Source organism: Pristiophorus japonicus, unplaced genomic scaffold (genome assembly GCF_044704955.1).
Source record: "Pristiophorus japonicus isolate sPriJap1 unplaced genomic scaffold, sPriJap1.hap1 HAP1_SCAFFOLD_187, whole genome shotgun sequence".
Taxonomy (NCBI): Eukaryota; Metazoa; Chordata; class Chondrichthyes; family Pristiophoridae; genus Pristiophorus; species Pristiophorus japonicus.
Window position 1 is genome coordinate 513806 of NW_027251558.1, and position 14184 is coordinate 527989.

The 14184-nt window shown below is 41.9% G+C and overlaps 1 non-coding gene across 1 annotated transcript; it reads left to right on the forward strand.

Moving 5' to 3' along the window:
* Window positions 1-1931: 1931 nt before the first annotated feature.
* Window positions 1932-2020, forward strand: trnar-ucg (transfer RNA arginine (anticodon UCG)). The gene is given in 2 exon segments: window positions 1932-1968; window positions 1985-2020. It is a non-coding gene; the product is annotated as a tRNA-Arg (tRNA).
* The last annotated feature ends 12164 nt before the right edge of the window (window positions 2021-14184 follow it).

Sequence of the window (14184 nt, forward strand, 5' to 3'; positions counted from 1 at the left end):
TCCGGGGTAGCCAAGCTGCATGGTCTGATTAAAAAAGCGTTCACACCCGACATTCCAGGCATGTTATAGTGTTCTGGCCTCAACGTATCGGATCATAAGCACCGCTCCCATTGTCTGCTAATGGTTCTGCTGTTCACACTAACACCTCCTCTGGTCCATCCTTTTTTACTTTATTGCCCGCTTACCACCCACTTTGCCTTTTCGCATTGTGCCATTTATTATTCACTCACTCCTACGCTCCACTGTATCACAGGCATTCACTTTTGTCCTTCCTCACTGCCTATTATTTTCCAGGCGCTATTTTCGTGGAAAAATTTGTAAACTTTACATTTTTCTTCAAATATCGGAATGATCATCTGACTGAACGTGAGCCCGCGATCTTCATCCACAGAATGTTCACGACCTGCTGAGTTTGACAGAATTCTTTGTTTTTGTTCATTGTGTTTCTGTATCCCTTTTAAGGTGATGTGCTGGTCTGCCCGGGGTCATTCTCTGTCTCTCCAAATTGGTGTGCTATCAGTAGCGGATCATTATGTATCTGTTTAAAAGGAATGTGCAGGTTGTCCCGGATTTCAAATTTCAAATTTCAAAAACTGCCTTTGGAGTTTGCAGCATTTTTAGTTTGTTGGTGTGTTTTTGTAAGCGAGGGAGTGCGTGCAAACATTCTGCGCGATCTTACTGTGCATTTCATGTCATGGGAGGAAAAATGCATTTCATGCAACTTGAAGCCACACTGATTTGATTCAACACGCATTCGGGGACTGCTTGACAGGAGAAGAATCTGCTGTGGGATTTTGCTATTCCACATCTGAAAGAAGGCAAATTATATAAATTAGAAACATAGCGATTTTAGCGAGAGATTGCGGATGGGCTGAGTGACATGATGAGCTCCATACCCCTTATTTTCAAATACAAATCAAATCAAGACAAGACAAGACATGACTGACTGACTGTGTTTATATCAATATATGTATAAATATATGTGCGTATATTTACATACATTCCCTACTTTTTAAATTTCACAATAAATGTGCTTTTTCTGTTCTGCCTGCATTGGCTCTATTACATTTGACCTCTTTCACAGCACACGCAACTTCTGTCTGATCCTGCAGAAAGGCACTCGCGACTTTAAAAGATCGCCTTTGTTGCCCACATCTTCCGTCGTGGCTTGTGTTACACCATGGGCTTACTGTGTTTGGGTATTTACTGACTGCACACCCTGATTTCCAGTGGATTTCATGCAGTCGCACAGACTTCGTTCAATCAAAAATATAGATGAAGAAACAATTATTTATTTATTTAAATCAAATCAAATTCAATTTTTTGCAATAAAATTGAAAATGTATTTATATTCTTATTATGATAAATATATATATGTTTTAAATTGTCATTTTGTCTGGGTTGGTTTTACTTATCTCCCTCTTTCCTGCTTGTCCATCACCTGTGGCCTCAACAACCGTCCCAGCCCCGCGTGCTCCTGAGAACCGGTATCAATCACGCACGGCACAATTGCGTTCAGGAATGATAGAAATCACACTTTATTCTTCTGAAAGGGAACTGCTGTCCGTGAAGGGCCTTTCTACAGCTGTGTAAGAGGGATGTGCTTCGTGTCCAGGATTATTCGGTGTCTGTTTCAACGGGATGGTTGTCAGTTCCGGTTCATCAATTGCCCCTTCAAGACGTATTTTCTCATAATCCGGATCATCCTGTATATTTAAAAGGAGTGTGATTTCAGCTGTGGTAACCGAATTGTTAAACTCTTGCGTTTCAAGCTACATTGACTTTGCCTGTGACCGTGCACATCCATATCGCTGCGCATCTATTCACTAATGAAAATATGGTCATGTTTTCCGATATCCACTCCTTGATATCACCCTTATCCCAAATTTGCTCTCAATATAAAAAACAACAAATTTGGTGCCGACGTTATCGGCCGCGTGGCCAAATGGATAAGGCGTCTGACTTCGAATATAACTATGATGTTATTAGAAGATTGCAGGTTCGATTCCTGCCGTGGTCAGCTAACTCGCCGTGTGACATTATATAATCCTTCTTTTGATTCTGCCTCAAAACCAACGATCTCGCACAGTCACTCACCTGAAGTTAAGGAAGGCTGTTTGCTTTAAGAAGCTAATGGCACATTTTCATCACTGTCGATCTGGTTGCACGGGCAAAACAAGCGGTGAAGTAGACTTTCGTGCACATTATTTCTGTTTGAATGCTAAAAGTAGGGGGTGGATGTCAGACTTTGCAGTAAATAGGAGACAAGGTGACTGAGAGATTCAGGCATTGGACTGCTGATCCAGTATGCCCCCAGCTTCGACGTTATTGTGTATAACATTCTCCCCTCGTTTTCTTTCGTCAATCACATTATACCTCATTGCAAAATTCACATTTTACTGACAAGGATGCAGCTCGTTGGTGAAGTAATGTCACAAAAAATAATCACTTCATCAAAGGGAAAACATTAGCAGGACGATGGAGAGGGGGACTCATGAGATCTGTCTCTGAGAGTCAGCACAGGCACGATGGGCCGAACAGCAAACTAACGTCAGAAACTGAGAGCTACGTTCCTTACTGTGGGCGGCTCGTTGGTCTATGATTCTCGCTTTGGGATTATAATAATTGAAATGCGAGAGGTCCCGGGTCCAAATCCCGGATGAGCCCTGCCAACTTTTAGTCAAAAAACGACTTCTCAGCCGTTCGACATGTGATTGCACTCTGTTGTTCACACAGCGTCCAAAAATCCTGGAGATTCCCAGGAGCAAAGTGAAACTCACCGAACTGAGAAAAGTTAATGTCTCTCAGATGTACTCGGCTCTGCGTCTCATTGGACAACCTAAACCCCGGTTTGATTCCGGCAAATACTTGATCAGTGTATCTTCTTTTCTGCACGCATGAGCTCACCTCCATCGGGATAAGCATACATTGAACGTCAATCTCAAATTCAACGTGAAACAGACTCTGCCCTGAATATGAGTGCGTCCTGTTTCTCTCGTGCGTCCTGTGTTCTGGCCTCAACATTCGGTTCAACGTATCGGATCATAAGTACCGCTCCCATTGTCTGCTAATAGTTCTGCTGTTCACACTAACACCTCCTCTGGTCCATCCTTTGTTACTTTATTGCCCGCTGACCACCCACTTTGCCTTTTCGCATTGTGCCATTTATTATTCACCCACTCCTACGCTCCACTGTATCACACGCATTCCCTTTTGTCCTTCCTCGCTGCCTATTTTTTTCCAGGCGCTATTTTCATTGAAAAATTTGTACACTTTACATTTTTCTTAAAATATCGGAATGATCATCTGACTGAACGTGAGCCCGGGAAATGCATCCACAAAATGTGCACGGCCTGCTGAGTTTTGCAGAATGCTTTGTTTTTGTTCATTGTGTTTCTGTATCCCTTGAAAGGTGATGTGCTGGTCTGCCCGGGGTCATTCTCTGTCTCTCCAAAACGGTGTGCTATCAGTATCGGATCATAATCTATCTGTTTAAAAGGAATGTGCTGTCTGTCCCGGATATCAAATTTCAAATTTCAAAAACTGCCTTTGGAGGGTGCAGAATTTTTAGTGTGTTGGTGTGTTTGTGTACGTGAGAGAGTGCGTGGAAACGTCCTGCTCGATCTTACTGTGCATTTCATGTCATGGGAGGAAAAATGCATTACATGCAACTTGAAGCCACACTGATTTGATTCAACACGCATTCGGGGACTGCCTGACAGGAGAAGAATCTGCTGTGGGATTTTGCTATTCCACATGTGAAAGAAGGCAAATTGTATAAGTTAGAAACATAGCGATTTTAGCGAGAGCTTGCGGATGGGCTGTGTGACATGATGAGCTCCTTCCCCCTTATTTTCAAATACAAATCATATCAAGACAAGACAAGACATGACTGACTGACTGACTTTGTTTATATAAATATATGTATCAATATTTATATATGCATATATTTACATACATTCCCTACTTTTTAACTTTCACAATTAATGTGCTTTTCTGTTCTGCCTGCATTGGCTCTATTACATTTGACGTCTTTCACAGCACACGCAGCTTCTGTCTGATCCTGCAGAAAAGCACTCGCGACTTTAAAAGATGGCCTTTGTTGCCCACATCTTCCCTCGTGGCTTGTCTGACACCATGGCCTTACTGTGTTTGGGTATTTACTGACTGCACACCCTGATTTCCAGTGGATTTCATGCAGTCGCACAGACTTCGTTCAATCAAAAATATATAGATTAAACAACAATTATTTATTTATTTCAATCAAATCAAATTCAATTTTTTGCAATAAAATTGTAAATTTATTTATTTTCTTATTATGAATAATATATATATATGTTTTAAATTGTCTTTTTGTCTGGGTTGGATTTATTTCCCTCCCTCTTTCCTGCTTGTCCAGCACCTGTGGCTTCAACAACCGTCCCAGTCCCGTGTACTCATGAGAACCATGCTCATTCACGCACAACACAATTGCATTCAGGAATGATAGAAATTCCACTTTATTCTTCTGAAAGGGAACTGCTGTCCGTGAAGGGCAATTCTACAGCTGTGTAAGAGGGATGTGCTTCCTGTCCAGGATCATTCGGTGTCTGTTTCAACGTGATGGTTGTCAGTTCCGGTTCATCAATTGCCCCTTTAAAACGTATCTTCTCATTATCCGGATCATCCTGTACATTTAAAAAGGAGTGTGATTATCAGCTGTGATAATCGAATTGTTAAATTGTTGAGTTTCAAGCTACATTGACTTTGCCTGTGTCCGTGTCCATCCATATCGCAGCGCATATGTTCATTACTTAAAATATGCTCATGTTTTCCGATATCCACTCCATGATGAAACCCTTGTCCCAAATTTGCTGTCAATACAAAAAAACAACAAATTATGTACCGACCTTGGCGGCCGCGTAGCCTAAAGGACAAGGTGTCTGACTTCGATTGTAACTGTGATCTTATCAGAAGATTGCAGGTTCGAGTCCTGCAGCGCTTAGTTATCGCGCTGAGTGAAGCTTTATATTCTTTGTTTTGATTCTGCCTCAAAACCAACCATCTCAGACAGTCACTCACCTGAAGTAAAGGAAGGCTGTGTGCTTTAAGAAGCTAATGGCACATTTTCATCACTGTCGATCTAATTGCACGGGCAAAACAAGCGGTGAAGTAGACTTTCGTGCACCTTATTTCTGTTTGAATGCAAAAAGTAGGCGCTGGATGTCTGATTTTGCAGTAAGTAGACACAAGGTGACTGACAGGTTGAGGCAATGGACCGCTGATCCAGTATGCCCCCAGCTTCGTCGTTGTTGTGTTAAACATTTTCCCCTAGTTTTTTTATTCAATCACATTTATCCTCATTGCCAAATTCATATTTTACTGAAAAGGATGCAGCTCGTTGGTGAAGTAATGTCACAAAAAATAATAACTTCATCACAGGGAAAACATTAGCAGGACGATTGAGAGGTGGACTCATGAGATCGGTCTCTGAGAGTCAGCACAGGCACGATGGGCCGAATAGCAACCTAACGTCAGAAACTGAGAGCAACGTGCTTCAATGTCGGCGGCTCGTTGGTCTAGGGGTATGATTCTCGCTTTGGGATTATAATAATTGAAATGCGAGAGGTCCGGGTTCAAATCCCGGACGACCCTGCCAACTTTTTGTCAAAAAACGACTTCTCAGCCGGTCGACATGTGAGAAAACTGACATGTTTCAAATTAAAACGTGTGATTGCACTCCGTTGTTCACACAGCGTCCAAAAATCCTGGAGATTCACTGGAGCAAAGTGAAACTCACCGAACTGAGTAAAGTTCATGTCTCTCAGATGTACTCGGCTCTGCGTCTCATTGGACACCATAAACGCTGGTTTGTTTCGGGCAAATACTTGATCAGTGTATCTTCCTTTCTGCACGCATGAGCTCACCTCCAAAGGGTTAAGCATACATTCAACGTCAATCTCAAATTCAACGTGAAACATACTCTGCCCTGAATATGAGTGCGTCCTGTTTCTCTCGCGCTGAAAAGATGTGAGAATCTGGCTTTGGATTTAGTCCCTTGGCTGCCGAATTTAAACCGTACAGGAAATCAATCCGGGGTGGCCAAGCTGCCTGGTCTGATTAAAAGGCGTTCAAACCCTACATTCCAGGCATGTTATAGTGTTCTGGCCTCAGCATTCGGTTCAACGTATCGGATCATAAGCACCGCTCCCATTGTCTGCTAATGGTTCTGCTGTTCACACTAACACCTCCTCTGGTCCATCCTTTGTTACTTTGTTGCCCGCTTGCCACCCACTTTGCCTTTTCGCATTGTGCCATTTATTATTCAATCACTCCTACGCTCCACTGTGTCACAGGCATTCCCTTTTGTCCTTCCTCGCTGCCTATTTCGTTCCAGGCGCTATTTTCGTGGAAAAATCTGTAAACTTTACATTTTTCTTAAAATATCGGAATAATCATCTAACTGAACGTGAGCCCGGGAAATTCATCCACAGAATGTTCACGGCCTGCTGAGTTTTACAGAATGCTTTGTTTTTGTTCATTGTGTTTCTGTATCCCTTTTAAGGTGATGTGCTGGTCTGCCCGGGGTCATTCTCTGTCTCTCCAAAATGGTGTGCTATCAGTATCGGATCATTATCTATCTGTTTAAAAGGAATGTGCTGTCTGTCCCGGATTTCAAATTTCAAATTTCAAAAACTGCCTTTGGAGGGTGCAGAATTTTTAGTTTGTTGGTGTGTTTGTGTCAGTGAGAGAGTGCGTGGAAACGTTCTGCGCGATCTTACTGTGCATTTCATGTCATGGGAGGAAAAATGCATTACGTGCAACTTGAAGCCACACTGATTTGATTCAACACGCATTCGGGGACTGCCTGACAGGAGAAGAATCTGCTGTGGGATTTTGCTATTCCACATGTGAAAGAAGGCAAATTATATAAGTTGAAAACATAGCGATTTTAGCGAGAGCTTGCGGATGGGCTGTGTGACATGATGAGCTCCTTCCCCCTTAATTTCAAATACAAATCAAATCAAGACAAGACAAGACATGACTGACTGACTGACTTTGTTTATATAAATATATGCATCAATATTTATATATGCATATATTTACATACATTCCCTGCTTTTTAACTTTCACAATTAATGTGCCTTTCTGTTCTGCCTGCATTGGCTCTGTTACATTTGACCTCTTTCGCAGCACACGCAGCTTCTGTCTGATCCTGCAGAAAAGCACTCGCGACATTAAAAAATGGCCTTTGTTGCCCAACATCTTCCCTCGTGGCTTGTCTTACACCAAGGGCTTACTGTGTTTGGGTATTTACTGACTGCACACACAGATTTCCAGTGGATTTCATGCAGTCGCACAGACTTCGTTCAATCAAAAATATATAGATTAAACAACAATTATTTATTTATTTCAATCAAATCAAATTCAATTTTTTGCAATAAAATTGTAAATTTATTTATTTTCTTATTATGATAAATATATATATGTTTTAAATTGTCTTTTTGTCTGGGTTGGTATTATTTCCCTCCCTCTTTCCTGCTTGTCTATCACCTGTGGCTTCAACAACCGTCCCACTCCCGCAAGCTCATGAGAACCGTGCTCAATCACGCACAACACAATTGCATTCAGGAATGATAGAAATCCCACGTTATTCTTCTGAAAGGGAACTGCTGTCCGTGAAGGGCAATTCTACAGCTGTGTAAGAGGAATGTGCTTCCTGTCCAGGATCATTCGGTGTCTGTTTCAACGGGATGGTTGTCAGTTCCGGTTCATCAATTACCCCTTAAAAACGTATTTTTTCATTATCCGGATCATCCTGTACATTTAAAAAGGAGTGTGATTATCAGATGTGATAACCGAATTGTTAAGCAGTTGTGTTTCAAGCTACATTGACTTTGCCTGTGTCCGTGTACATCCATATCGCAGCGCATCTGTTCATTACTCAAAATATGCTCATGTTTTCCGATATCCACTCCTGATTCAACCCTTCACCCAAATTTGATCTCAATTTAAAAAAACAACAAATTATGCACCGACGATAGCGGCCGCGTGGCCTAAAGGATAAGGTGTTTGACTTCGATTTTAACTGTGATCTTATCAGAAGATTGCAGGTTCAAGTCCTGCAGCGGTCAGCTATCGCGCCGCCTGAAATTTTATATTTTTTGTTTTGATTCTGCCACAAAACCAACCACCTGGACAGTCACTCACCTGAAGTAAAGGAAGGCTGTGTGCTTTCAGAAGCTAATGGCACATTTTCATCAATGTCGATGTGGTTGCACGGGCAAAACAAGCGGTGAAGTTTACTTTCGTGCACATTATTTCTGTTTGAATGCAAAAAGTAGGAGATGGATGTCTGACTTTGCAGTTTCTAGGAGACAAGTTGACTGACAGGTTCAGGCAATGGACTGCTGATCCAGTATGCCCCCAGCTTCGTCGTTATTGTGTTAAATATTTTCCCCGAGTTTTTTTATTCAATCACATTTATCCTCATTGCCAAATTCACCTTTTCCTGAAAAGGATGCAGCTCGTTGGTGAAGTAATCTCACAAAAAATAATCACTTCATCAAAGGGAAAGCATTAGCAGGACGTTGGAGAGGGGGACTCATGAGATCGGTCTCTGAGAGTCAGCACAGGCCCGATGGGCCGAATAGCAAACTAACGTCAGAAACTGAGAGCTACGTTCCTCAGTAGCGGCGGCTCGTTGGTCTAGGGGTCTGATTCTCGCTTTGGGATTATAATAATTGAAATGCGAAAGATCCCGGACGAGCCCTGCCAACTTTTTGTCAAAAAACGACTGCTCAGCCGGTCGACATGTGACAAAACTGACATGTTTCAAATTAAAACGTGTGATTGCACTCCGTTGTTCACACAGCGTCCAAAAATCCTGGAGATTCCCAGGAGCAAAGTGAAACTCACCGAACTGAGTAAAGTTCATGTCTCTCAGATGTACTCGGCTCTGCGTCTCATTGGACAACTTAAATACCGGTTTGATTCCGGCAAATACTTGATCAGTGTATCTTCCTTTCTGCACGCATGAGCTCACCTCCATCGGGATAAGCATACATTCAACGTCAATCTCAAATTCAACGTGAAACAGACTCTGCCCTGAATATGAGTGCGTCCTGTTTCTCTCGCGCTGAAAAGATGTGAGAAGCTGGCTTTGGATTTAGTACCTTGGCTGCCGAATTTAAACCGTGCAGGAAATCAATCCGGGGTGGCCAAGCTGCCTGGTCTGATTAAAAGGCGTTCAAACCCTACATTCCAGGCATGTTATAGTGTTCTGGCCTCAACATTCGGTTCAACGTATCGGATCATAAGCACCGCTCCCATTGTCTGCTAATGGTTATGCTGTTCACACTAACACCTCCTCTGGTCCATCCTTTGTTACTTTATTGCCCGCTTACCACCCACTTTGCCTTTTCGCATTGTGCAATTTATTATTCAATCACTCCTACGCTCCACTGTATCACAGGCATTCCCTTTTGTCCTTCCACGCTGCCTATTTTTTTCTCGGCGCTATTTTCGTGGAAAAATCTGTAAACTTTACATTTTTGTTAAAATATCGGAATGATCATCTGACTGAACGTGAGCCCGGGAAATTCATCCACAGAATGTTCACGGCCTGCTGAGTTTTACAGAATGCTTTGTTTTTGTTCATTGTGTTTCTGTATCCCTTTTAAGTTGATGTGCTGGTCTGCCCGGGGTCATTCTCTGTCTCTCCAAAATGCTGTGCTATCAGTATCGGATTATTATCTATCTGTTTAAAAGGAATGTGCTGTCTGTCCCGGATATCAAATTTCAAATTTCAAAAACTGCCTTTGGAGGGTGCAGAATGTTTAGTTTGTTGGTGTGTTTGTGTCAGTGAGAGAGTGCGTGGAAACATTCTGCGCGATCTTACTGTGCATTTCATGTCATGGGAGGAAAAATGCATTACATGCAACTTGAATCCACACTGATTTGATTCAAACGCATTCGGGGACTGCCTGACAGGAGAAGAATCTGCTGTGGGATTTTGCTATTCCACACGTTAAAGAAGGCAAATTATATAAGTTAGAAACATAGCGTTTTTAGCGAGAGCTTGCGGATGGGCTGTGTGCCATGATGAGCTCCTTCTCCCTTATTTTCAAATACAAGCACTCATCTCTGCTGCACCACACAGGTTACTGGTTGTCAACCAGCGAATGAACAATGTATCACGACTATCTGTTCTCTGTTAATAAGCCAATCCTCTAGCCATGCTAATATAATACCCACAACCCAGTGAGCTTTTTTCTCGTGCAGTAACCTTTTATGTGGCACCTTATGGAAGTGCAAATATACCAGAGCCACTGGTTCCTTCTTTTCCCACCTTGTTATTTACATTCTCAAAGAATTCCAGCACATTTGTCAAACATGATTTATCCTTCATAAATCCATGCTGTCTCTGCCTGACCAAGTCATGCTTTTCCAAATGTCATGTGACTGCTTCCACACCTGGAATGCTGTGTCTGTTTAAAAGAGAAGGATGTCAGTTCCGGTTCAAAATCTGTCCCTTCAAAACGGGTTTCTTTATACTTCCGGATCATCCTGTGTATTTTTACAGGGAGCACGATTTCAGTTGTGATGACCGAATTGTTAAGCTGTTGTGTTCCAAGTGCCTGTGCTGACTTTCAGACACCGATCTAATGAGTACCCCTCTCCATAGTCCTGCTAATGTTTTCCCTTTGATGAATATATTATTAATTTGAGACGTTAAATTACCAAAGAGCTGCATTCTTGTCAGTAATAGGTGAATTTGGCAATGAGGTTAAATGTGATTGACAAAAACAACAGAGGGCTCAAATGTTTAACACAATAACGACGAGGGTGGGAGAAGACTGGATCAGCAGTCCATTGCCTGAACCTCTCGGCCACCTCGTCTCCTATTTACAGCAACCTCAGACATCCATCCCCTACTTTTTGCATCCAAACAGAAATAATGTGCAAGGAAGTGTATTTCACCGCCTATTCTGCCTGTGCAACCAGATCTAAAGTGATGAAAATGTGCCATAAGCTTCTAAAAGCAACCAGCATTCCTTTACTTCAGGTGAGTGACTAAACGAGACGGTTGGTTTTGAGGCAGAATCAAGACAAAGAATATAAAATTTCACGCTGCGTGTTAGTTGACCACGGTACAACTCAAACCTTCAATCTTCTGATTACATCTTGGTTACAACCGATGTCAGACGCCTTATCCATTAGGCCACGTGGCCGCTGCCATCGGTACAACATTTGTTGTTTTTTAAATTGAGAGCAAAATTGGGACAAGGGTTATATCAAGGAGTTGATGTAGGAAAATATGGGCATATTGTGTAATGAATAGATGCGCTGCTGAAAGCTCACTCCTTTTCAAACTATACAGAATGATCCGGACTCTGAGAAAATACGTTATAAAGTGGCAAATTTTGAACCAGAACTGATAAACATCCAGTTTAAGCAGACATCGAATGATCCTGAACAGCAAGCACATCCCTATTACAAAGGGATGACCCTTGACTGACAGCAGTTCACTTTTAAAAGAATAAAATGGGAATTCTATCATTCTTGCAGGCAATTGTGCTGTGCCTGAGTGAGCGTGGGGCTCAGAACCACGCGGGGCTGGGACGGTTGTTGATGCCACAGGTGGTAGACAGGCAAGAAGAAGGGAGGGAAGTAAAACCAACCCAGACAAAACGACAATTTAATAGATATATATATTTATCATAATAAGAAAATAAATAATTTCAATATTTTATTGCAAAAAAGTGAACTTGATTTGATTTAAATAAATAAATAATTGTTTCATAATCTATATATTTTTGATTGAAGGAAGGCTGTGTGACTGGATGAATTCCACTGGTATTCAGGTGGTGCAGTCAGTAAATACCCAAGCACAGTAAACCCATCGTGGAAGACAAGCCACGATGGAAAATGTGGGCAACAAAGGCGATCTTTTAAAGTCGCGAGTGCATTTCTGCTGGATCTGACAGCAGCTGCGTGTGTTTTGAAAGAGGTCAAATGTAATAGAGCCCAGTGCAGGCAGAACAGAAAAAGCACATTTATTGTGAAAGTTAAAAAATAGGGAATGTTTATATATATATATATACACAAACAAAGTCAATCAGTGAGTCATGTCGTGTCTTGTCTTGATTTGATTTGTATTTGAAAATAAGGCGGAAGGAGGTCATCATGTCACACAGCCCACACGCAAGCTCTCGCTAATATCGTGATGTTTCTAACTTATGTCATTTGGCTTCTTTCAAATATGGAATAGCAAAATCCCACAGCAGTTTCTTCTGGAATGCGTGTTCAATCAAAACAGTATGGTATCAAGTTACATGTGATGTCTTTTTTCTCACATGACATGAAATACACAGTAAGATCGCGCAGCACAATTGCACGCACTCTCTCGCTTACACAAACACACAAACAAACTAAAATTCCTGCACCCTTGAAAGGCTGTTGTTGAAATTTGAAATTGAAATTGACTGTGTTTGGGTATTTACTGACTGCACACCCTGCACACCCTGATTTCCAGTGGATTTCATGCAGTCGCACAGACTTCGTTCAATCAAAAATATATAGATTAAACAACAATTATTTATTTATTTCAATCAAATCAAATTCAATTTTTTGCAATTGAAATCCGGGAGAGTCAGCACAATCACTTTCAAACAGACACAGAATGATCCGAGACTGATAGCATTCCATGTTAGAGAGACAGAGAATGACCCCGGCGATCAGCACATCACCATAAAAGGGATACGGAAACAGAATGAACAAAAACAGAGAATTCTGTAAAACTCACTAATTCGTGCAGATTCTGTTGATGAAGATCCCGGGTTCAGGCTCAGTCAGATGATCATTCCGATATTTTAGCAAAAATGTAAAGTTTACAGATTTCTTCAACAAAAATAGTGCCTGGAAAAAAATAGGCAGCGAGGAAGGACAAAAGGGAATGTCTGTGATACAGTGGAGCGTAGGAGTGATTGAATAATGAATGACACAATGCGAAAAGGCAAATTGGGTGGTAAGCGGGCAATAAAGTAACAAAGGATGGACCAGAGGAGGTGTTACTGGGAACAGCAGAACCATAAGCTGACAATGGGAGCGGTGCTTATCATCCGATACGCTGAACCGAATGTTGAGGCCAGAAGACTATAACATGCCTGAAATATCGGGTGTGAACGCCTTTTAATCAGACCAGGCAGCTTGGCCACCCCGGATTGATTTCCTGTAGGGTTTGAATTCGGCAGCCAAGGGACAAATTCAAAAGCCAGCTTCTCACATCCTTTCGGCAAGAGAAAAACAGGACGGCCTCATATTCAGGGCAGAGTATGTTTCATGTTGAACTGGGGATGGACGCCGAATGTATGCTTATCCCAATGGAGGTGAGCTCATACATGGAGAAATGAAGATATACTGATCAAGTATTGGCCGGAACCAAACACGGGTTTAGGTTGTCCAATCAGAGAAAGAGCCTTGTCCATCTGTGATACTTTAACTTTACTCAGTTCGGTGAGTTTCACTTTGCTCCTGGGAAACTCCAGGATTAGGACGCTGTGGGAACAACGGAGCGAAATCACAAGTTTTACTTCAGGTGAGTGACTGTACGAGATGGTTGATTTTGAGGCAGAATCAAAACAAAGAATATAAAATTTCACGCTGCGAGTTAGTTGACTGCGGTAGGACTCGAAGCTGTAATCTTCTGCTAACATCTTGGTTATAATCGAAGTCAGACGCCTTGTCCATTCGGCCACGCGGCCGCGGCCATTGGCTCAAAATTTGTTGTTTTTAATATTGAGATCAAATGTAGGATAAGCGTTATTTCAAGGAATGGATGTACTAAAACATGAGCATATTTCGAGTAATGAATAGATGCGATGCGATATGGATGCGCACGGGCACAGGCAATGTCAATGTAGCTTGAAACACAACAGCTTAACAATTCGGTCATCGCTGCTGAAATCACACTCCTTTTAAAACTGTACAGGATGATCCGGATTATGAGAAAATACGTCATAAAGGTGCAAATTATGTGCCGGAACTGACAATCATCCCGTTTAAGCAGACACCGAATGATCCTGAACAGCAAGCACATCCCTCTTACAAAGATGTAGAATGACCCTTGACTGACACAGTTCGCTTTTGAAAGAATAAAGTGGGATTTCTGTCATTCTTGAAGGCAATTTTGCTGTGGCTGAG